The sequence below is a fragment of the Phocoena sinus genome, chromosome 13, assembly GCF_008692025.1.
Source record: "Phocoena sinus isolate mPhoSin1 chromosome 13, mPhoSin1.pri, whole genome shotgun sequence".
In the NCBI taxonomy this organism is placed as follows: domain Eukaryota; kingdom Metazoa; phylum Chordata; class Mammalia; order Artiodactyla; family Phocoenidae; genus Phocoena; species Phocoena sinus.
Genome location: NC_045775.1, coordinates 20319504 through 20341922, shown reverse-complemented (window position 1 = coordinate 20341922; position 22419 = coordinate 20319504). Strand labels below are relative to the sequence as shown.

At 37.7% G+C, this 22419-nt stretch overlaps 1 protein-coding gene across 2 annotated transcripts in view; it reads right to left on the bottom strand.

Annotated features, from left to right (window-relative positions):
• RAB10 (RAB10, member RAS oncogene family) overlaps nucleotides 1–22419 on the bottom strand; it is an 83250-nt gene that overhangs the window by 33979 nt on the left and 26852 nt on the right. The window lies entirely within an intron of this gene.

Sequence of the window (22419 nt, the reverse complement as noted above, 5' to 3'; positions counted from 1 at the left end):
ACTCTGAACAGGACTGAACAATCCCAGTTAGGCATAGAATTTGTTAATTAATCTTAATGACAAACCTGACAACCAATACTATTTCAGAAAACTTTCCTGAATAGAAGTGAAATTAGGACAGTCTGAAAGCTCTAAACCCTTTGTGATGGAAACCAGGTAACACTGGAAAACTTCCAAGAATTTAGACTGTTTTAAGCCATCCACCTAACTGTTCAAGACAGAAACCTCATCCTAGAGTCCATGAGTTTCCCTCTCCATCTCATGTTGTCTATCCTCAAAATAATTAGCAGCAGTTGAAGCAGTTCTTCATTCTTTTCTGCACAAAAACTCTGCTAGTGTTCCTACCTCTCCGGCCACTCATCAATTTTCATTATTGGTTCCTCCTCATCTAACTTTTCTAAAAATTGGAATGAACGTCTTTTCCCTGATTTTATGGCTTTAAATTCCATATACACACTGGCAACTCTCAAATTTTATATCATAGCCCAGACTGCTCCCCTTAACTCCAAACTTAAGATACCCAACTGCTTACTGGCTATCTCCAAATCTCATCTTTCACAAAGACTAAAAGCAAAAGTCCCTAAAATAGTCCATAAGGTCTTGCACATTCTGCCCACCTCCCCCCGTTCACTCTGACCTCAGCATTTTCTATATCATCTTTTTAAAAAAAAAATTTACTTATTTATTTATTTTTTAAATTTTGGCTGCACTGGGCCTTCACTGCGGCATGCGAGATCTTTAGTTGCAGCATGTGGGCTCCTCAGTTGTGGCAGGCGGCATGCATGCAAGATCCCGACCTGACCAGGGATCAAACCTGGGCTCCCTGCATTGGGAACGTGGAGTCTTACCCACTGGACAACCAGGGGAGTCCCAGCATCTTCTATATCATCTTACTCTGATCTAGCTAACAGTACTGGCTTCCACAAGTTGTTCCACACACAGGTCAGGCAGATTCCCACCTCAAGGCCTCTGTATATACTGTTCTCCCATCCTGGAATACTTTCTCCTCCATCAGAGCTCCTTCCCCTAGCTAACATATCCTAAGCTGCAACTTTTCCTCATGTCCCTTACGGCATGTCCATTACCTGTTAATACTCCCTTAACCCTATTCCTTACTTTTTAATCTTTAACATTCCTTAAATATACTGTATATATTTACTTTTTCTTTTTCTGCCTCCCTTTGCCAAATATAAGATCCAACAAGGGTAGGGATTTTTATCTGTTCGATTCTATTAAATTCCCAGCACCTAGAGCTATGCCTGACATATAAGCAGGCATTCAAGAAATCACTGTTGAATAAACAGATAAATGACATTTTCTAGAGAAAATAAAAGGGTCCCTGAGAAAAGACACAGATACTTCACCTTTAGGGTGAAACTCACCACTTGACAAGCTCCACACTTGCCTACTTAGCTTCCAGTCAGCTTTTTAGAGCTTCAGGCAAAAGCATGAAGGACAAAGTTCCAATGAGATATCAAAATAAAAAAGCAAAAACAAACAAAAAAGGAAACCTGGAGGAAACAGGGGCAATACAGAGGAAAAGATATAGTTCTTTTTATCTTCTCAGAACAAGATGGGGGGGTGGGGGGAAGAAACAGTAATCTGAACTAGAAAACTCCTGGAAATTAAAAAGGCAGAAATAATATACTCAACAGAAAGGCTGTAAGGGAAAATTAAGATCTCTCGAAAAATACAACAAAATGACAAAGAATGGAATGTATGTGAGATATGACAAGTCAAAAGATCATACCAGGAGATCTGACATCTAACTCATAGAAGTTCAAGAAAGAACAGAGAAAATGACACACAGAAAATAGTAATCTAAAAATTATGCAAGAAAACTTAACAGAATCAAAGGAATCTATTTTAGACTGAAAGACTCACCTAGTGCCTAGCATAATGAATAAAATAAGATCTATATCAAATTATATCATCATGAAATTTCAGGGCTAAAGATAAATTTCAGGAATAAAGATAATATTATAAAAGCTTGCAGAGAAACAAACCAGGCCATATTAAACAATCAAGAATAACAACTCTTGAACTACTCAACGGCAACACTAGAATCCAGAATACAAAAAGGTAAATAAAAAGTATTCTTGGGGGCTTCCCTGGTGGCGCAGTGGTTGAGAGTCTACCTGCCGATGCAGGGGACACAGGTTCGTGCCCCGGTCAGGGAAGATCCCACATGCCGCGGAGCGGCTAGGCCCGTGAGCCATGGCCACGGAGCCTGCGCGTCCGGAGCCTGTGCTCCGCGACGGGAGAGGCCACAATAGTGAGAAGCCGCGTACTGCAAAAAAAGAAAAAAAAAAAAAAAAAAAGTATTCTCGGGCTTCCCTGGTGGCGCAGTGGTTAAGAATCCGCCTGCCAACACAGGGGACATGGGTTCGAGCCCTGGTCCGGGAAGATCCCATATGCCATGGAGCAGCTGGGCCTGTGAGCTGTGGCCGCTAAGCCTGCACATACGGAGCCTGTGCTCCGCAACGGGTATCAAAAAAAAAAAAAAAAACAACTTTATAAGCCCTAGAAAACTTTTTGATACAAGTTAAAGATTAGGGCAAAATCAATAACTCAGCTGCCAAGAGAAGCTAGGAAAACCTATCACCCTTTAAGATTCTGCCAGGAAGAATCAGATTCTCCTGCAACACTATCATTTGTTAAATTACCACAGACTAGAGCAAAATCATAGGGTTTGATCCAACCAGCGATTCTTTTCCAGATTTTGCTTACGTAAAAATATACTAGAGGAAATCCCCACTTTTTACAGATTCCTGGGACCCAGTTCAAAGGAGTATTTCAATTTACCACAGTCTAATTCGTTTATCAATTTTCAGTTGCTCAGGAAAGTGAGAAACAATATCAGGCAAAACATTTGCCTTAATGATGTTGCACCATCCAGTGGCAAGAAAAGTAACTGCAACTTCTAGTCATTATAAATATCAGTTTTCCAAAGCTTGGCTTCTGAGGACACATCAATAGTAATTAATGCAGGCAGAAACAACCTATATAATAAACTCCAGATAACCAAAGTTCAACAACTTATAGCTAAATGATCTATATCTGTGGTTTTTAACAGGTGAAAATCAAGTGTTTTCACCACACCAGGAGAGGAAATAGGAATCGCATACCTACAATCCTTTGAATGTAGCTTAGGCTGAAATTTAAAAGACCTAGTCGTAGCTCTGTCATTAACAGCACAAATTTTGAAAAGGCCATTTTCCATAATGGACATCTCCATATGGATGCGAAAATGGAGAATGCAAAAAAGTTCCCTCTAAAGATCCTTTCATTTAATAGTAATAGCTTAGTAAACACTTTGAGAATTTACAATGTGCCAGGTACTGTTTTAAACCCTTTGCAGAGGTAACTCATTAAGTCATCAGAACAATCCTAGTCCATACTATTATTTCCATTCTACAAATGAAGAGTGAAATAAAAACCAATAGCAGCAGCAAAAGAAAAATCAATTAACACTAATATTCACTGGATAATTAAATATTGTAAGCATTTCACATATACTATCTCATTTAATATTAACAAAAATCCTCTGAGAAAGTACTAATATGCCTATTTTATTTTACTTTGGCTGTGCCACACAGCTTGCAGGATCTTAGTCAGATCAAGGATCACACCCAGGCCCCGGCAATGAGAGTGCCAAGGCCTAACCACTGGATCGCCAGGGAATTCCCCTAATATGCCTATTTTATAGAAGACAAAATATACAGTAATTTACTTAAGGTCACAGAATTAACAGGCGGCAAAAACCAGGACTCAATTCCATGTCTGTTTGATTGCAGACCATACATGCTCTTAACCTATTTTCTACTGAGGTAAAATTCACATAACATAAAATTTACCATTTTAAAGTGAACAATTCAGTATATTCGCAATATTGTACAACCAGCACCTCTATCCAGTTCCAAAACATTTTCATCATCTCAAAAGGAAACTCCATACCCATCAGTCAGTGGCTTTCCATTTCCCCTCCCACCACTCCCCTGGAAACCACCAGTCTGCATTCTGTCTCTATAGATTTACCTATTTTGGATATTTCATATAAATGAAAGCATGTAACGTGACCTTTTGTGTCTGGCTTCTTTCACCCAGCATAATGTTTTCAAGGTCCATCCACATTGTAGCATGTATCGGTCAGTACCTCATTCCATTTTATGACTGAATAATATTCCATCATATGTATATACACCATTATCTGCTTATCCACTCATCTGTTGATGGACATTTCAGCTGTTTTCGCCTTTTGGCCTTGGTAAAGTGTTGCTATGAATATGCATGTATATGTGTTTATATGAGTACCTGTTTTTAATTCTTTGGGGTATATACAAGAAGTGGAATTGCTGGGTCATATGGTAATTTTGTTTAACTTTTTGAGGAACCACCGTTTTCCACAGGAGCTGCACCATTTACATTTCCACTAGCAATGTACAAGGGTTCAATTTTTCTACACATCCTAACCAATGCTTATTATTTTCCTTTTTATAAGTCATTCTAGGGGGTGCATATTAAGTGGTGCCTCACTGTGGTTTTGATTTGCATTTCCCTAATGACTACTGATACTAAACATCAGTTCATGTGCTTGTTGGCCATTTGTATACCTTCTCTGGAGAAATGTCTATTCAACTCCTTTGCCCTTTTTTTTTTTTTTTTTTTTTTTTTTTTTTTTTTTGCGGTGTGCGGGCCTCTCACTGTTGTGGCCTCTCCCGTTGCGGAGCACAGGCTCCGGACTCGCAGGCTCAGCAGCCATGGCCCACGGGCCCAGCCGCTTCGTGGCATGTGGGATCTTCCCAGACCGGGGCACGAACCCGTGTCCCCTGCATTGGCAGGCGGACTCTCAACCACTGTGCCACCAGGGAAGCCCCCTTTGCCCATTTTTAAATCAAGTTATCTTTTTGTTGTTGAGTTGTAAGAGTTCTTTATATCTTCTGGAAAACAGAGTCATATCAGAAATATGGTTTGCAAATATTTCCTCCATTCTATAGGCTGTCTTCACTTTCTTAATTACCTTTGATGCATCAAAGTTTTTAATTTTGATGAAGTCCAATTAAATGATCTATTTTTTTCTTTTGCCGCATGCCATTAACTACTGATTTTAATTTTTGAAATCTATGAGACAGGATAAGTTCCTGGGAACTGAGAAATTACTGACGAAACCAAAGCTAACTTCAACTCTTCCAACTACATCCTAAGATGTAATAAAGGGATAACACAAGCATTTCTAGTGCAATGTAATATATATGTCTATATATGTATTATCTACAAGCTATTTCACATTATAGTAATGTGTGTTACAGAAGAATAAACCACACTTACTATATACTTGACACTAAATGAAGCAGACAAAATCCTCTGTTGAGGGGATTTACATTCAAGGGAGAGGAGACAAAAAAAAAAAAAATACGTGAGGAGAGTGTTTCAGGCAGAGGAAACAATAAGTGCGTAGGGTCTGAGGTAGAAATATGCTTGGCATGTTCAGGAAAGATAAGTAGGAGTCTGGGTACAGTGATAACGAGTCTTCTGATCCATGAACATGGTAGGGCTCTCTGTTTATTTGGGTCTTCTTTAAGTTCTCTCAACAGTATTTTGTAGTTTTCAGTGCCTAGGTCTTGCACATATTTTGTTAAATTTATCCCTACTTCATTTTGTGGATGATACCGTAAATGGTAATTTTAAGTTTTATTTTCCAATTGTTTTTTTTTTTTGCTAAATATAGAATACAATTTGTATTGACCTTGTATCCTGCAACCTTGCTACATTCACTTATTAATTACAGTTGCTCTTTTTTTCCGGAGGGGGGGTGATGGTGGCTTAGAATTTCAATGTATATAATCAGGTAGTCTGTATAAAGGCACTTCCATATCATCTTCCTTTTCAACCTCTGTGACTTGCTTCTTTCCCTTGCCTTAATGTACTAGTTAGGACCTCTAATACATTGTTGTTTTGTACTTGATCCTCGAAAGAGAAAGCTTAGACTGAAAGTTTCACCATTAAAGTATTGTGTTAACTGTACATCATTTAGTTGGTTGAGGAAATATCCTATTCCTAGTTTGGTGAGTTATCATGATGCAAAATGAGGTTGCATTTTGTCAAAGGGTTTTCTATACGTATTAAAGATGTTCATGATTTTTCTTCTTTATTCCAGTAAGGTGGATAATTAAAATTGATTTTGAATGTGAAGTCAACATTGGATTCCTGAAATAAATCTCACTTGGTTGTGACATATTGTTCATTTTATAAGTTCCTGGAATTGATTTGCAAGTTAGATAAGAGTTCTTATATACATGTTCATGAAAGACATGTCAATGATCATTAGGAATAGGTCTTATCTTTATATGGTTTTAGTATCCAAGATAAAGCTGGTCCCATAAATGATTTGGAAGTGTGCCCTCCTCCTATATTTATTGAAGTAGTTTAAGATTGGTATTTTCTCCCTTAAACATTAGATAAAATGCATCAGTGGGCTTCCCTGGTGGCACAGTGGTTGAGAGTCTGCCTGCTGATGCAGGGGACACGGGTTCGTGCCCCGGTCCGGGAAGATCCCACATGCCGTGGAGCGGCTGGGCCCGTGAGCCATGGCCGCTGAGCCTGCGCGTCCGGAGCCTGCGCTCCACAACGGGAGAGGCCACAACAGTGAGAGGCCCACGTACAGCAAAATAAAACAAACAAACAAAAAAAGCACCAGTGAAGCCATCTGGGCCTTGAGGCTTCTTTCAGACAATTTTAAACTAAGATTCTTTTTATTTTTTTACTATTTTAATTTTTTTAAAATTTTTTGGCTGCACTGCACAGTATGTGGGTTCTTAGTTCCTGGACCATAGATCAAACCTGTGTCCCCTGCAGTGAAAGCGCTGAATCTTAACCACTGGACCGCCAGGTAAGTCCCTCAATTTCTTTAATATATGTCTACTTAATCAATTACTAAAGAGGAATGTTGAAACATCCAGCTATGTAATTGTACATTGTCTATTTCTCCTTCCAATTCTGTCAGGTTTTGCTTCAGGTATTTTGAAACTATTAGGTATATAAATATGATAAATTGACAACTTTATTGTTCTGAAAAGTCTGTATTACTGTAAAGTCTGTATTTATCCCTCACTCTGAAATCTATTTTGTCAAATATTAATAGTCATTTGAACATTTTTATGATTAATAGCTTATTAGATATCCCTAATTTTTTTTAAGTGGTTGCACTAGCATTTATAATATGCATTTTTAACTTAGGACAGTCTACCTTCAAACAGTATTATACCACTTCTGGTATTAATATAAGACACTTATAGCAGTATACTTCCATTTTCTCTTATTACTGGGCTATTTAAAAAATCTTTTTTCTTCTACATGTTATACTTCTACGTTTTCTAAATGTTATGAATCCTATAAAACATAGAAATCTTTGCTTTAAATAGTCAATTGTCTTTGAAATAAACTAAAATGAGAAAAAAGTGTTTTATATTTCCCCACATATTTACCATTTCTTAACCTCTTCATTCCTTTGTGCAGATCTGAGTTTCCATCTGGCATGATTTTCTTCAGCCTGAAAAACTTCCTTTAACATTTGTAATAGTGCAAGACTGCCGGCAAGAAATTCTCTCAGCTTTTGTATGGAAAATGTCTTTATTTTGACTTCATTTTTGAAAGATATTTTTGTTAGGATTAAATTCTAACTTGATAGTTTTTTCCTTTCAGAACTTTCAATATGTAATTTCACTGTCTTCTGGCTTGCATTGTTTCTTTCTCCAACTCCCCAATGTGGGGAGAACTGTAGATTTAAGAAATTTTTTATTTTGAAATTATTTTACAAAAAAGTTGCAAAAAATAGCTCAGAGTTCACATATACCTTTCATCTAAGCTTCTCCTAATGTTAACACTTACATAACCATAGTACATTTATCAGAAATAAGAAAGTAACACTGGTACAATGCAAACTACAGAACTAATCCACCAGTTTTTGTTTTTGTTTTTTTTACTAATGTCACTGTATTCCAGAATCCAATCCAGATTCCCACTTTGTATTTAGCTGTCATACGTCCCTAGTCTCCTCCAATCTGTGACAGTTACTCAGTCTTTTCTTGTCTTTCATGACCTTGATACTTTCGAAGAATACTGGTCAGGTATTTTGTAGAATTCTCCCTCACTTTGGGTTTGTCTGCTGCCTTCTCATAATTAGAGTAAGGTTTTGCATTTTTTGATAAGAATACCACAAAACACCACAGATGTAATGTTTTTCCTTTCTTGGTTCATTATATCAAGTATATATTGTGGATGTCTTCTTTCTATGATATTAACCTTAATAACTTAGTTAAGGTGGTATCTATAGAGCTTCTCTCCGCTGTAAATTTGCTGTTTTTCCCTTTGTAATCAATAATTTCTAAGAGAAAATACTTTGAGACTATGCAAATGTTTCTCATCGTACCTTCACCCAGTGATTTTACCTTCCATCACTGGACTGCCTGTGACAACTATTACTGCAGTATTTGTGTAACGGTGATTTTGTTTCAGTCACGGTTTTGCACTTATTAATTGGAATTCTTCATTTATGATTTGTCCCTTCTACCTACCAACCTATCTGTTTGTTTTATACATACCAATATGGACTAATGGCTATTTTATTCTATTGGTAGTAATGCAATATTATAATTATTTCATTACAGCTTTGGACATTAGAAGCTCTTTCAGGTTGGTTCTTACATACTTTTTTTAAAATTAATTTATTTATTTTTGGCTGTGTTGGGTCTTCGTTGCTGCACGCGGGCTTTCTCTAGTTGCAGCGAGTGGGGGCTACTCTTCATTGCAGTGCGCGGGCTTCTCATTGCGGTGGCTTCTCTTGTTGTGGAGCACGGCTCTAGGCACGTGGACTTCAGTAGTTGTGGCCCACGGGCTCAATAGTTCTGGCTCAAGGGCTCTAGAGCGCAGGCTCAGTAGTTGTGGCACATGGGCTCTAGAGCACAGGCTCAGTAGCTGTGGCGCACAGGCTTAGCTGCTCCGCTGCATGTGGGATCGTCCCAGACCAGGGCTCGAACCTGTGTCCCCTGCATTGGCAGGCGGATTCTTAACCACTGAACCACCAGGGAAGCCCGGTTCTTACATACTTTTGACATATCCCATCCTTTTCTGAACACTTCTTCATTTTCTGGCACCAAAGATGCTCCCATATATCCCGGTTCTGGAAGCAGTCAGTTGTTTTTAAGAGTCCTGGTTCCTTTTGTTGAAAAACTGAATGTAGAGTCCAAGATCTGGGCACTAGGCATGCTCACTGCTTCCTCTAGGCATTCCCAGAGGACAGAGTGAGAAAATATATTTATGTACACTAATCCATGCATATACACACACCTGTATTTCCACAACCACCTGCATGTATAATATATAAAACCATGAGTTCATACTGATAATTCTGATTCCAATTCAACATCAGAGTTCCTTCTAGTCTTCTTCCTTTCCTTAACCTCTTTAATAGTAGAAACCTGGCTCTCATTATCTAAAATATATTTACTTATATGTTCATTCCTAGTATATACACAGTTTCCAACTTGCTAACCCATACCACCGTTGTGAGAAATCAGAATCACCAAAATGCATGTTTACAGTCCTTTTTATCTTTAGTCTTACAATAGCTAATCAAATACTGTTTTCTAAAGGTATTTTGATTATTCTTTTCTTCTTCCTCAGTGTGGTTATTTGCTCATTTGTTGGCTCATATTGTTTCATAAAAAGTCAACAGCTGTTCTTATCTTTGTCCCTCTGTATATGTAATGTGGTCTTTTTTCCCTCTGGCTTCTCTAAGATTTCTCCTTGTAACTGGTTTTTAGCCACTGGATTAGCACGTGTCTCAGTGTGATTTTCTCTATGTTCATCCTACCTAGGTTCATAAAGTCTATGGGATTATAGTTCTCGCCATTACTTGGAAAATTTTCAGCCATTATTTCTTCAAATACTTCTTCTGCAACCACAGGACCCCCACCTGCCGTCCTAGAGTCCAAATGCACATGCATGAGACTGCTTGATAATGTCCCACACATCACTGAGGCTCTCTCCTTTTTTTCCCCAGACTTTTCCCCGTGTTTCATTTTGCACAGTTTCTATTACCTTACACTGATCTTTTCTTCTACAGTGTCTTTTCTTCTTCTAATCTGCTGCTAAGCCCATCAGCTGAATTTTTCATTTCAGATATTGTGTTTTTCAGTTCCAGGAGTTCTAACAGGTCTTTTTTACATCATACATTTCTCTCACGTTCATGCTTCCTTTATATGCTTCAATGGGTTTCTTACATGTTGAGTTTTGTTCAGGTGCGCAGCTAAATTAGTTGAGAATCAGCTTAATCCTTTTGAGGCCTATTTTTCAGCACAGTTTTAAGGTGGGACTTGAGTAGCCCCTTTTCTAAAGTTACTTTGGCCCTACTCCTAAGGAGTACCATATCTGGGGACTCTCCCAAATGGTTCTGATATTCCACAAGGTCTCTCCATTCTGGCTGGTCAAAACTAGAAATGCCTCACAACCCAATGTTAAGTCCCAATACTTCTACCAAGTCTCTGGTAGTTGTTCTTCCTCTAATAGTTAGCTGTTCTTTGCCCAGCCTATGGCGCTCCACCCAGCTTAGTATCCAGCCAAAGAGTCAAAGGAACTCCTCTGCAGATTTCTGGATTTCACTGTCTGTGTAACCCCATCTTCTATGGTAATCACCCCTGCAAATTCCAGCCTCTCAAGTCTATTCTCTGACTTGTACCTCCTTGGCCCAACAAGACTGCCTCACCCTGCTTAGATTCTAATTAACTTGGATTCTAACTGGAATCTAGTTTCAGAAAGAAAGCCTGTGAGATTCGCAGGGCTGAATTTTATTTTCCTTCTCTTAGGGAATGCAGTCCTGCCCTGCCTGTTGTATGTGTTTTGTCCAAGTTCCTCCTTATTTATGGCCAGAGGGCTAATCTGGTACCAGTAAATTACTCTGTAATGTCCAGAAGTAAAAGTTCTCAACAGCTTTATTGTCTTTTAAAGGTTTAAGCAATCCTTAATCTTTTCTAGGATATGTTCCAAATCATTTGAGAACCTAATGAAACTCATGGATCCTTTGCACATGCCCTCACACCAATGTGCATACATACAAAATCTGTTAAGTAAAATTTCAGGGAGTTCATAGCCTCTGCCCCAGTCCCTCCACCTTCTATTGTTCCAGAGGGCTGTAACTTATAGTATTGGTACACTACACTATCATTCTTTCCAGGTTTTAGGGCCAATTTTTATTTACTGAAAACTTGCTAAGTGTGAAATTAAAGTATTTGAGCCAAGGAAGTTTTTTTTTTTTAAATCAAATGAGACGCTTTTTTTTTAAGTTTATTACGAAGTTCAGAAACAATCCAGCTATTATTCTTTCTCCACCTGTGACAGATAATATTTCTCACGTATCTTCATGATGATATACTGGCAGTCTGACACTACGGAGTGAAGAAACAAAGCCAAAGTTATCTGGACTTTGTACCCGATTTCGTAATTAGCTTTTTTCATTATATAATTATTAAAAGGTGAATTATTTTCTTTTACTATCCCAAATCTAGCCACCAGCAAGAGTAACACTGATACTGAATTATAAATATATATATCTCATATACATACTTATTCACCATTCTTCTCTAACCGCTGTTAAAAGCTGGTATTCTTCCAGGATACAAGTCCTTAGAGTACAAGCCAGCTCTGTCAGGCCAGATGTATATGAATAAATCACCTCAGAAGTCACCCTAGTCCTATGTGCTCACAATAAACACCTGTTGATTTAAGTAATGGAAGAAAGTTGAGAGGGTAGAGACAGAAAGGTGAAGTGGAAAGGACAGTATTTTGGGGTACTTAATATCTAATTAACAAAAATCAATTGACCAGAATGTTAAGGGTTTATTTCTGAACTCTCCACTCTAGTCCACTGATCTGTATGTCTGTCTTTACACTAGTACCACACTGCCTTGATTACTGTAGCTTTGCTTTAAGTTTTGAAATCAGGTAGTGTGTCTTCCAACTTTGTACCTCTTTTCAAGGTAATTTTGGCTACTCTGGGTCCTTTCTATTTCTACATGACTCTTAGGGGCCACCTGTCCACTTCTGCAAACAAGCTAGCTAGGATTTTGATAGGAATTGCACTGAATGTGTAGGTCAATTTGGGTAGTACTGCCATCTTAATATTGTCTTCCAGTCCATGAGCAGTGGGGTAATCTTTCCATTTACTTAGATCTTCTTTAAGCTCTTTCAACAGTGTTTTTTCAGTGGGCAAGTGTTGCAGTTCTTTTGTCAAATTTATTCCTAAATACTGGTTTCTTTTGATGTCACTGTAAATGGAATTATTGTCTTAAATTCATTTTTGGATGTTTCATTGCCAGTGTATATAAATACATTTCATTTCTGCATATTGCTCTTATATCTCATTCACAGACTTTTAAAAACCAAAGTAGCTAAAGTATCTGTACATTATATTACCTTAAAATTACATTACAAATGCCAAATAAAGTCATTCTAACAAAAAATAATTTCATCCAAGTAAATCAAAGAAGCTGACATCACATGGTAATATATAATAAAGCCCAAGAACTGCTGTATCTGTAAGTCAGGATGCAGAAAGTCTTATTTGCTATGCACTAATTTTAGAGACACTCCTCTAATTCATAAAGTCATTAGGATTCTCACAAGTAATATAGTTGGAAAAGACAGCTGGGAAATCTGACAAATTCCACATCAGTTAATAGACAGTAATATAAAAGCAAGAAAAGCAATACCACAAAAACAGAAAATTAACATGTTTCTCTATGCACAAAAGATGTGATGCCTTTTCTCGACCTGCCAGAGTAAGTTTTCCTATTTGAAAATTTAAAGTTTCCTTTAATATCTATATTTGTAATACCCATGTGGCATTTTAAATATTTACTTAGAATTTGCATTTTACCACCTACCAAATTTGGTAAAAATGAAAAAAATATAACCAATTCACACGTACATCTCACACAATTTCTGAAAACTCAAACGCTCTGAAAAAGTAAAAAACACAACGCACTTAACTATGTCTTAATTATTTTGAATTCAAAATTAGTGTAGTAGGAAGTAATAAGCTTTGCTCTGTTTCACAGAAGTCATAAGATTTGTTTCATTGGAGTCATATATTTCCAGAGGTAGTTTTAAATTTGGCATGTCTAGTTAACTCCTTGAGTCCCTAATGAACTTCCTCCATTCCTTTATTCCTGAGCTTCTTTTATAATGCTCCTTTGACACTTTTCTAAAAAGGAAAGAGAAACTTTTTTCATGTCAAAGAACTGAGCAAGTAGATTCTGTGATAAAACACCATTAGCTGCTTTTGTTGCTACTTCCACTACTCAAAATTTTGGAGGCACCTTCCAGAAGCTAGTGTTCTCTAGAACATGGCGGTATCTTCACATGTTCTTATTTGGTACCACAGCATCAAGAGTAACTCTGCCTCAAATAACTATCATGATCCCTCCAAAACTACTCCAATCATACTGATGATCTGTTAGGTTATACACTACACATCAATAAGCAAATATAAGGTTAGGGCTGACAGTGAATTAACTTTAGGAATTAAGAAAGGCAGTATGGACCACAGTGATTAAGAGGATACAGACAAACATGCCCTCTGACTCTGTCATGTACTAGCTGTGTTGCACTGGGTGAAACTTTAACCTCTCTAGACCTGTCTCCCTCGTCCACAACAGGAATTAAAATTTCTATCACCAGTATGCTGTGAGGATTACATGAGGATTAATGTGTAAAAAGTCTAGGATGGCACATAAAAAGCCCTCAATGAAGCTATTACATTGGTTCTGAACATTACTCTAGCTACCCAATTTCAGCCTTCTCCCAGTCTTAACGCTTTGCCGTTAGTGAGTCAAACTGTCTATCTTGTTTTTGGCCTGCCCTTATCTTATTCTCCTGATACCTCCTTGATCCAGACCAAACTGTATTCCAAGCAGCATCTCAAGTCAGCAACATTGTTCTCAATTTTTCCAGAACTTGCTCACTCACCTTCTAACCCTTTGTTGCTTTCTATCTTCCTTCCCCTTTTATGGATATTTGCAACTTTTCAAGTATTAAAAGGTTTTCTAAATCATTAAAATGAGTTCATATACTATCTTTAAAGGCCACCAAATCTCCAGAATCTAGGACTTGTTGATCAACTGTTTCAAACTTATTAATGCATAATGCTTATTACTCTCTAAGTAATATGACAACTTATTTAGCCACGAAATTTTTACATCAGAATAATACTTTGCAATGGCATTTGTTTATTCTGTATTAGATAAAACATAGCCACTTTAAATTCCTGCTAATTCACTTGACTTCCCCAAATCTTTAAGTCCTCCTCCCCTTTAGATTTCAGATGAGGTTTTATTTAATGTTTTTCGTTTTTAGTCTTTTTTTTTTTTTTAATGGATTTATTTTTGGCTGCATTAGGTCTTTGCTGTTGCGCGTGAGCTTTCTCTAGTTGCGGCGAGCAGGGGCTACTCTTCCTTGCGGTGCTCAGGCTTCTTATTGCGGTAGCTTCTCTTGTTGCAATAGCTTCTCTTGTTGCGGCAGCTTCTCTTGTTGCGGAGCACAGGTTCTAGGCGCACAGGCTCAGTAGTTGTGGCGCATGGGCTTAGCTGCTCCGCAGCATGTGGGATCTTCCCAGAGCAGGGCTCGAACCCATGTCCCCTGCATTGGCAGGCGGATTCTTAACCACTGTGTCACCAGGGAAGTCCTCCTTTTTTTAGTCTTAAGAAACAAAAACAAAAAAACCTTTCAAGCAACCCTCTTCACTAGCTTATTTATCAGAGAGACAAAAACATCTGCTTAAACAAGTTAAATCTGTGCTGATCCACTCAGGACACTGCCAGCCAAAGCAAAAACCATTTCAATTCCAACAGAGAGCCGGGAGGAGGTGGATGGGAAGGATCTTCAAATGGCATCAGGCAATAAATGACTTAATGGAGGGGATGAGGACTGTTTTCCCTACTGGAAAATAAAGGATAGTTCTACTTTTGGCACTTAAGAATTTAGGAGGCATGGCTTGTTAAGAATGTTTGATGTGGAGAAAGGGGATGTACTAATAAAATTTAAGCATAATGTTCTCTAATTCCTTAGTAATATTCCACTTTCAATTATCTCATCTTGGCATCTTTTTTCTTCTACTGTCTAGGAAGCCTGTACTCTCACGCTACTGCATGTATCTGCTTCAAAATTTAGAACCAGGCATGCCTCTTCAAGACCTCCAAATTAATCTCAGTTTCCACTCACAACAAATATGGGCCCCAACTTCTTATTCCTCCCAGAGGTCCCTGGCTTTTGTTACTACTTTTGTTTTATCTAACGTTTATATACTGCTTACTATGTGCCAGACACAAGCACTTTACACCCATTGACTCATTTAATCCTCATAGTAGCTCTTAGGGTTTTGTGGATGAGAAAAACTAAGGCACAAGGAAGGTAAGTAATTTACCCAAGGCTAATTTACACATGGCTAAGACTGGCTTTTTAACTCATAAGTTTGACTCCAAAGTCCACGCTCTTAACTATGAATGCCACCGCTTCCGTTTTTTACCTTGAAAAATAAAATCTGTAACTTACAGAATGCCTGTGCAAGAAATCAGACCAATGGTTCTCCCTCCTTTATAGGACCAATCTTATGTTGTTTCCAGAGGTGACAGATGACAAAGAAAAGGTGGAAAGATTTAAGAGTCCTCAAGATCCAATCAATGTAACACTACCACTGCTATACAGCCTTTCACTTTACTGCTCCCTTTTGAAGCCCCAAAGTAGTGCATAAGTTATTTTGCATATCAGTTAAGTCACTTTCCTCCAAATCTCTTAAAGAAATGTTGCTTTATTCTCTCACAGAGGCACTACTGCTGGTACACTGCTATTTCTCTATATGTAGGACTGCACAAACCATCTCTCAGACCATGCTAATACAGGAACCACAAAGACAATCCATATAAACCCCTTAGTACAGTTCCCAGCACATTAGTTAGCCTAAGTGTTAGATCATATCACTTTTATTACAGACAGGAAAGGAAGGCCAAGATATGAAGTCATTTGCCTATTAAAAAAATTTATTGTTACCAAAGCTAGTTTTCTGTCTCCAGTACAAAGTTCTGTCTACTACTATACTACCAAAAAATTACTACAGAGCAGAACAAAGAAAGTACTCCAGTTTATAGCCTCTGGAATTAGTTTAAAAATCCAAGGATTGGGCTTCCCTGGTGGCGCAGTGGTTGAGAGTCCGCCTGCCGATGCAGGGGACGCGGGTTCGTGCCCCGGTCCGGGAAGATCCCACATGCCGCGGAGCGGCTAGGCCCGTGAGCCATGGCCGCTGAGCCTGCGCGTCCGGAGCCTGTGCTCCGCAACGGGAGAGGCCACAGCAGTGAGAGGCCCGTGTACCGCAAAAAAAAAAAAAAAAAAAAAAAAAAAAAATCCAAGGATTCATTCAGTCACTCAACTCTTAATCTCTCCATTCCATAACTTTCATCAACTGCTCTTTCTTCTTCTACTCTTTGTGCTACAGAATGATGATGACAGCCACAAATCTAAGAAGTTCAAGCCCATTTCTAACTCATATTGGTTTATATCAACCTCCCATTAATTGGTTACCTTGGTTCTCTTTCACTGCGAACACAGAATAAGGAATTGTTTTTCTATTTGAGGGTTCCTAGATTGCTAAAAACATTCTACTAATACACTGTTAAAATTAACTATTTCTAAATCAAACAGAAATTAACAATTGTAATAACAATATAGAAAGCATTAATTCCAAACTTCCTGAAAGGAGTACCCTCATTTGCTCTTTACATTTCCTGAAACGTGTGATTCCATGCATGCCTACGGAAGTCTTCCTTATCTACTGATAGATTCCAAGTCACAAGGCTGTAAAAAGAAGCTGAAGTTATAACACCATGAAAATACTAATAAATATACAACTTACTAGCATCTATCCCTCAGCCATCACATAGACATCGTTGGTATGTTTCTTACCAGATGTTCTAATAATATAGTGTAAACTTAATAATAAAGAGAGACTGGAAATCCAGTAAAAGATGCACTGAAAAATGATAGGGAAGAAATAAGTCACTGACAAACAAAGGAGTGGATAGTTAACATATAAACAGAAATAGATAAGGATGGCAGCACAAGTGGGCCTAAAATTAAAATTACATGAACAGGGACTTCCCTGGTGGCGCAGTGGTAATGAATCCACCTGCCAATGCAGGGGACATGGGTTCAAGCCTTGGTCCAGGAAGATCCCACATGCTGCGGAGCAACTAAGCCCGTGCGCCACAACTACTGAGCCCATGTGCCACAACTACTGAAGCCCGCGTGCCTAGAGCTCGTGCTCTACAACAAGAGAAGCCACCGTGATGAGAAGCCCATGCACCGCAATGAAGAGTAGCCCCCGCTCACTGCAACTAGAGAAAGCCCATGGGTGGCAACGAAGACCCATCGCAGGCAAAAATAAATAAATTAAATAAATAAATTTATATTAAAAAAATTATATGAGCAAAGGATTAAGAGAGTCCCTTGAAGAAATGAATAAGACTCAAACTTTTTTTTTTGAAGGTGTTATGTATGTTTATTTTTTAAACAAATTGTAATAAGAACAGTATGTTATTGTGTTACTTTTTTGGGCGAATTGAGGTAGTATCACTTCAAAATAAAACAGTTTGAGATACTGCCATGGATTTAATGTGTTTTTCATAGTTAGAATAGCTTCTTTGTTGGATCTCTCTGCCCTATTTTAATCTCCTGTTATTCCGTATTGTTTAAACGTGTTTTTAATGGCTTTTTATGTTCATACTATAAAAGTCAAAAGATTCAAGGATTTTATTTATATACTTTTGTCAGAAAAAGTATGCCAACATTTCCAACGTCAGATTCTTTTTCTCAGTGCTGAATAGTAATGAGGAATCAAAATTATAATCTAAATTTTGTCAAATACAAGACAAAACAAACTAAGTGTCATAAGTTTTAATTTTATTTCCCAACTTCCCAACATTTTTGTCTGTTTTCCATTACTTGTTAGGAAATTTCTTTTACTGTTTTGAATGGATTCCCTTTAAGTGACTTTCCTCAGTACCATTATTTCATACATTACCCTACCATCTGACTTTTCATTTTGTGTCAGTCTATCCTACTAGATTATAAACTGAGTTAGGATGGACCATACATAGAAGCAATGAAAGAGGTAGACCACCAGGACTCAAACTTTTTGTGCTGAGGAACCCTTTATACTTCTAAAATTACTAAGGAGCCCAACAAGCTTTTGTTTATGTGGATTACATCAATTTATACTTACCACATTAGATATTAAAACTAAGAAATATTTAAAAATATTTATTAAAATATTTTAAAATAACAAACCCATAAATAACATATTTATGAAAGATAACTAAATCCTCCAAAACAAAAATAAACTGTGAGAAGAGTGGCATGATTTTATAGCTTTGTAACTTTAATGTCCAGCTTAACAGACCACAATTTTCACATCTACTTTGGCATTCAGTCTGTTGCAATATGCTCTTCTGATTGAAATGCATGAAGAATATGAAGTATATGAAGAAAGTCTAGTTGCATGCAGATATGTAGCTGGAAAAAGGAAGAATATTTTAAGAGCCTTCTCAGATCACCCTAGATATTCTTCTTCTTTGACACTACCAAACTCAACAAGTGGTACTTTCTTAAAGATCTGTTGCAATGTGGAACCTAAAACCATGTCAATGAATTTTTCATATTCTATTACATTAAATCCATCAGTTACTTTATACTTTGAGTGGATCTTTTTATCCATGCATGATTGCATAACATATAAAACATTAATTTTTTGGAAAACATCAGTTCACTAAGCTTAAGAACATAAGTTCCAAATGTTGACACATCTCATTACACAATATGAAAAAAATCATATTCATTAATATCACCACGGACTTCATCAGGAGAATCTCTAAGAACTGGAAAGCTGTCAAGCTCATGGAGGCAGACCCAAGTTTTCCAAAATTCTAATTTTCATTTAAAAGCATGAATTTATCATTGGCAACAAACACTATCATTTCATTCATTTGAGAAAGTATCTGCCAAATACTCGTTTGAATAACCATATGATGCCAGTTTTCTTTCAAGTATAAATCAAGTTCCTAAAAAAGGTCACCAATTTAAACAATTTCACAAGTGCTTTTCCTTGAGACAACCATCACTGTCACAGAACGAGGCAGAAGTATTTTACATTTACTTCCCATTTTGTCACAGAAAAAAGATGTGTGCTCATGCGTCAAGATTTAATAAAACTGAAAATTCTTTCCGCTTCATCAAAGACATTTTTAAGTGAAATTAAGCTTTGTTTTCTCCTGTTTGAGTCCATGGTGGTGAAGAATACAATAACTAACTAGGCCAGCTTGGTGCCATTGTCTTAGTTCACACTAAGACCAGCAATTTTACATACCATTGTTTCTGTACCATGATGAAAATGGCAAATAACATCTTAGAATTAATATGAAAATACTTGGGACTATCTGTCAAAAAAAGATCCCCAGGTGGGGTCAGTGGAGATCCAAATTTTGAGAACCATGGAGGTACACTAACATCTGTTGATAATTTACATGCCATACGATGTTAGACGCTTTCATTATGTATTTCGTTGGTTCCTTTTTTAAAAAAAACAGATAGGGAGGACTTCCCTGGTGCACAGTGATTAAGAATCCGCCTGCCAACGCAGGGGACATGGGCTCGAGCCTTGGTCTGGGAAGATCCCACATGCTGCAGAGCAACTAAGCCCATGCGCCACAACTACTGAGCCTGCGCTCTAGAGGCCCTGAGCCACAACTACTGAAGCCCGTGTGCCACAACTACTGAAGCCCACAAGCCTAGAGCCCATGCTCCGTAACAAGAGAAGCCACCACAATGAGAAGCCTGTGCACTGCAACAAAGAGTAGCCCCTGCTCGCCGCAACTAAAGAAAGCCCGCGTGCAGCAATGAAGACCCAACGCAGCGAAAAATAAATAAATAAAATAAATAAATTTATATATATATAAAATTAATTCCAAAAAGGAAAAAATAAATCCTTAAGGTTCAAAAAGATGTACAGTCACTCTATTAAGTGACTGTGAAAACTTAATGTTTTTTAAAATGGTAAAACACACAAACAGATAAAACCAGATTTAATACTGTTTTGCTCAAATCACAACTTCATGATTTGATCTAGTCTTCCCCACCATATCTTATTGAGCTCTCTAGCCTATCCTTCTGAAGCAAGCTCGAATTTCTGAACTTCCCAGAAGAGCCAAAAACAAGTCATTTACACTCTGTGAAAAAGCCAGGAAGTCAAACACAGAAAAAGAGAAACTTAAAGCCAAGAAGACCAACTTCCGTGATAAAGCCAAGGATGCGTAGCTTCAAGTTCAAGGGCCCAAGCATTAAAAATCAAGGAGCTCTCATTGAATACTTGTAGCTTACACGTCCACTATGGCTCAATATAACAGGCAATGAAAAGTAAAGAGAAATCTAAGACTAACACGCAATGAAGTACAATGCTCCACACCAAGACTGTTACCAACAAAACTATCTGAGCACTCAAAGTTTTTTGCTATCTAATACATTAATATCTTCAAGATATACCTCAGAAAGTTTAAATTATGGAAAAACATAAATCTGTAAATGCTGGAACACTGTAATCCAATAGTTCCAGGGACAGTTAGGACTATGTTTTTTATTTACAGAGGCAAAGATGCAGTTTTACTGATGCTACTTAGGTAGGTTCTTGGTACTGGTGACAGGACCACTAGCTTCAACCACGGTCCTGCTGCAGAAAATTTAAACCACTTCTATTAAAGCCAATTTTGGGGGCAAAAAAATTACAAAGCATCTCAATGCTGTTTAGAGGGAAAAAGAGGCTGCATTAGACACTAAGAATGTATTAGCAGCTCAAATTTTTTAAAAAATATATGATAGACATAATAGGCATAAGGCAAATCAGAAATTCTTAAATTTAAAATACAAGAAGCTGCCTCAGTAGTCCTGTCCCCTAGCTATAGTGTACTGTATTCTCTCTCCTCAACAACGAATCTGCATGAATTGATATGCTAACTGCTCTGCAAAAAACCCTTCTATTAAAAAACAGTAAATAAAACATACACACGACTCTTTCTTTCCCCTGACTTCTACAAATGAGGTATGAGATATCATTAAGTTTAACTGGCATTTATTAAGCCTTGCCCACATAGTCAGTCTGAGAAAATGACTCAGCAAGACTCAGCCCATATGAGTTAAGCGATTAACACAATTAGGTTAAACACACATTTCTCTAACATGCTCAATTTACAGATAAAGAAAGAGGCTCAGAGGTTAAATTACTTGCTCAAGCTCACAAAGCAAATTAACCATGATTAGAATTCTGTCCCCCAGCTCAATATTCTGTCACATAAACTTGGGCACTAAAAGATTATTTCCAAAAAATTAAAGGCTCTTTGTCAGTCACCAATAGGCACATTCACATATACTCTCTCGTGATCCTTAAAGATTAAATCACTCAATACACAAACAAGAGTTTAAACACACCTTTGTTAAGTCTTTCACTAGAAAACTCCAATACATTTTGCACATTGTCTGGGCCACTCATCCTTTTAAAGCTGAATCTAACCACATCACATACCTGCTTAGACCTTCACTGGAATTCAAATCGTTAGCATGGACTACCAGGCTCCGGGATGATCTGGCCAACGCCTACCTCTTCAACATCTACTGCTCTGCTCACCTTACCTGATTCATACCTGCAACACAGACCTTTTCGTTCTTTGAACTAGATAAGCTTCTTTACTCACCAAGGACCTTTTCCTGACTATTTCCTCTGTCTGCAATGTTCTTCCTTCTCTCCTCACTCTTTTCTCCTACCTAACTTCTAATAATATCTCAGATAACAGCATAAATTCCAGTTCCTCAGGACCAAATTCCATGAGCTGTCTCCCCATTCCCTGAAACAGATTAAGAACCTGTTTATTCTGATTTCACAATATATCTTGTATTCATAGTAATTATCTAATTAGAGATTACTCTGGTTTGGTGTTTTTGTTTGATGAATATGCATCACATCACCCCCACCAAATTGCTGCAAGTATGGTGATCATTAAGTCTGTTTGACCAGAACAGTCTTCATTTGTCATGTTTCCCAATGTCCTGTCCAAATTTACTATGTCTCAGATTTCATATTTTTAACAAAGCTGCGTTAAAGTATGTGGAGAGGGTTTGGCAGACCTTGAATTGGTACTAACTTCTGCCAAGGTCTTACCAAGTAGTTATGTGAGACAAATGTCCAGTGTAAACAGTTATCACTTTTTAACACATGGTTGCATCTAAAAAGATAACCAGTGATAACCTGTTGCTCTTTCCCAACCCTTTACAAAT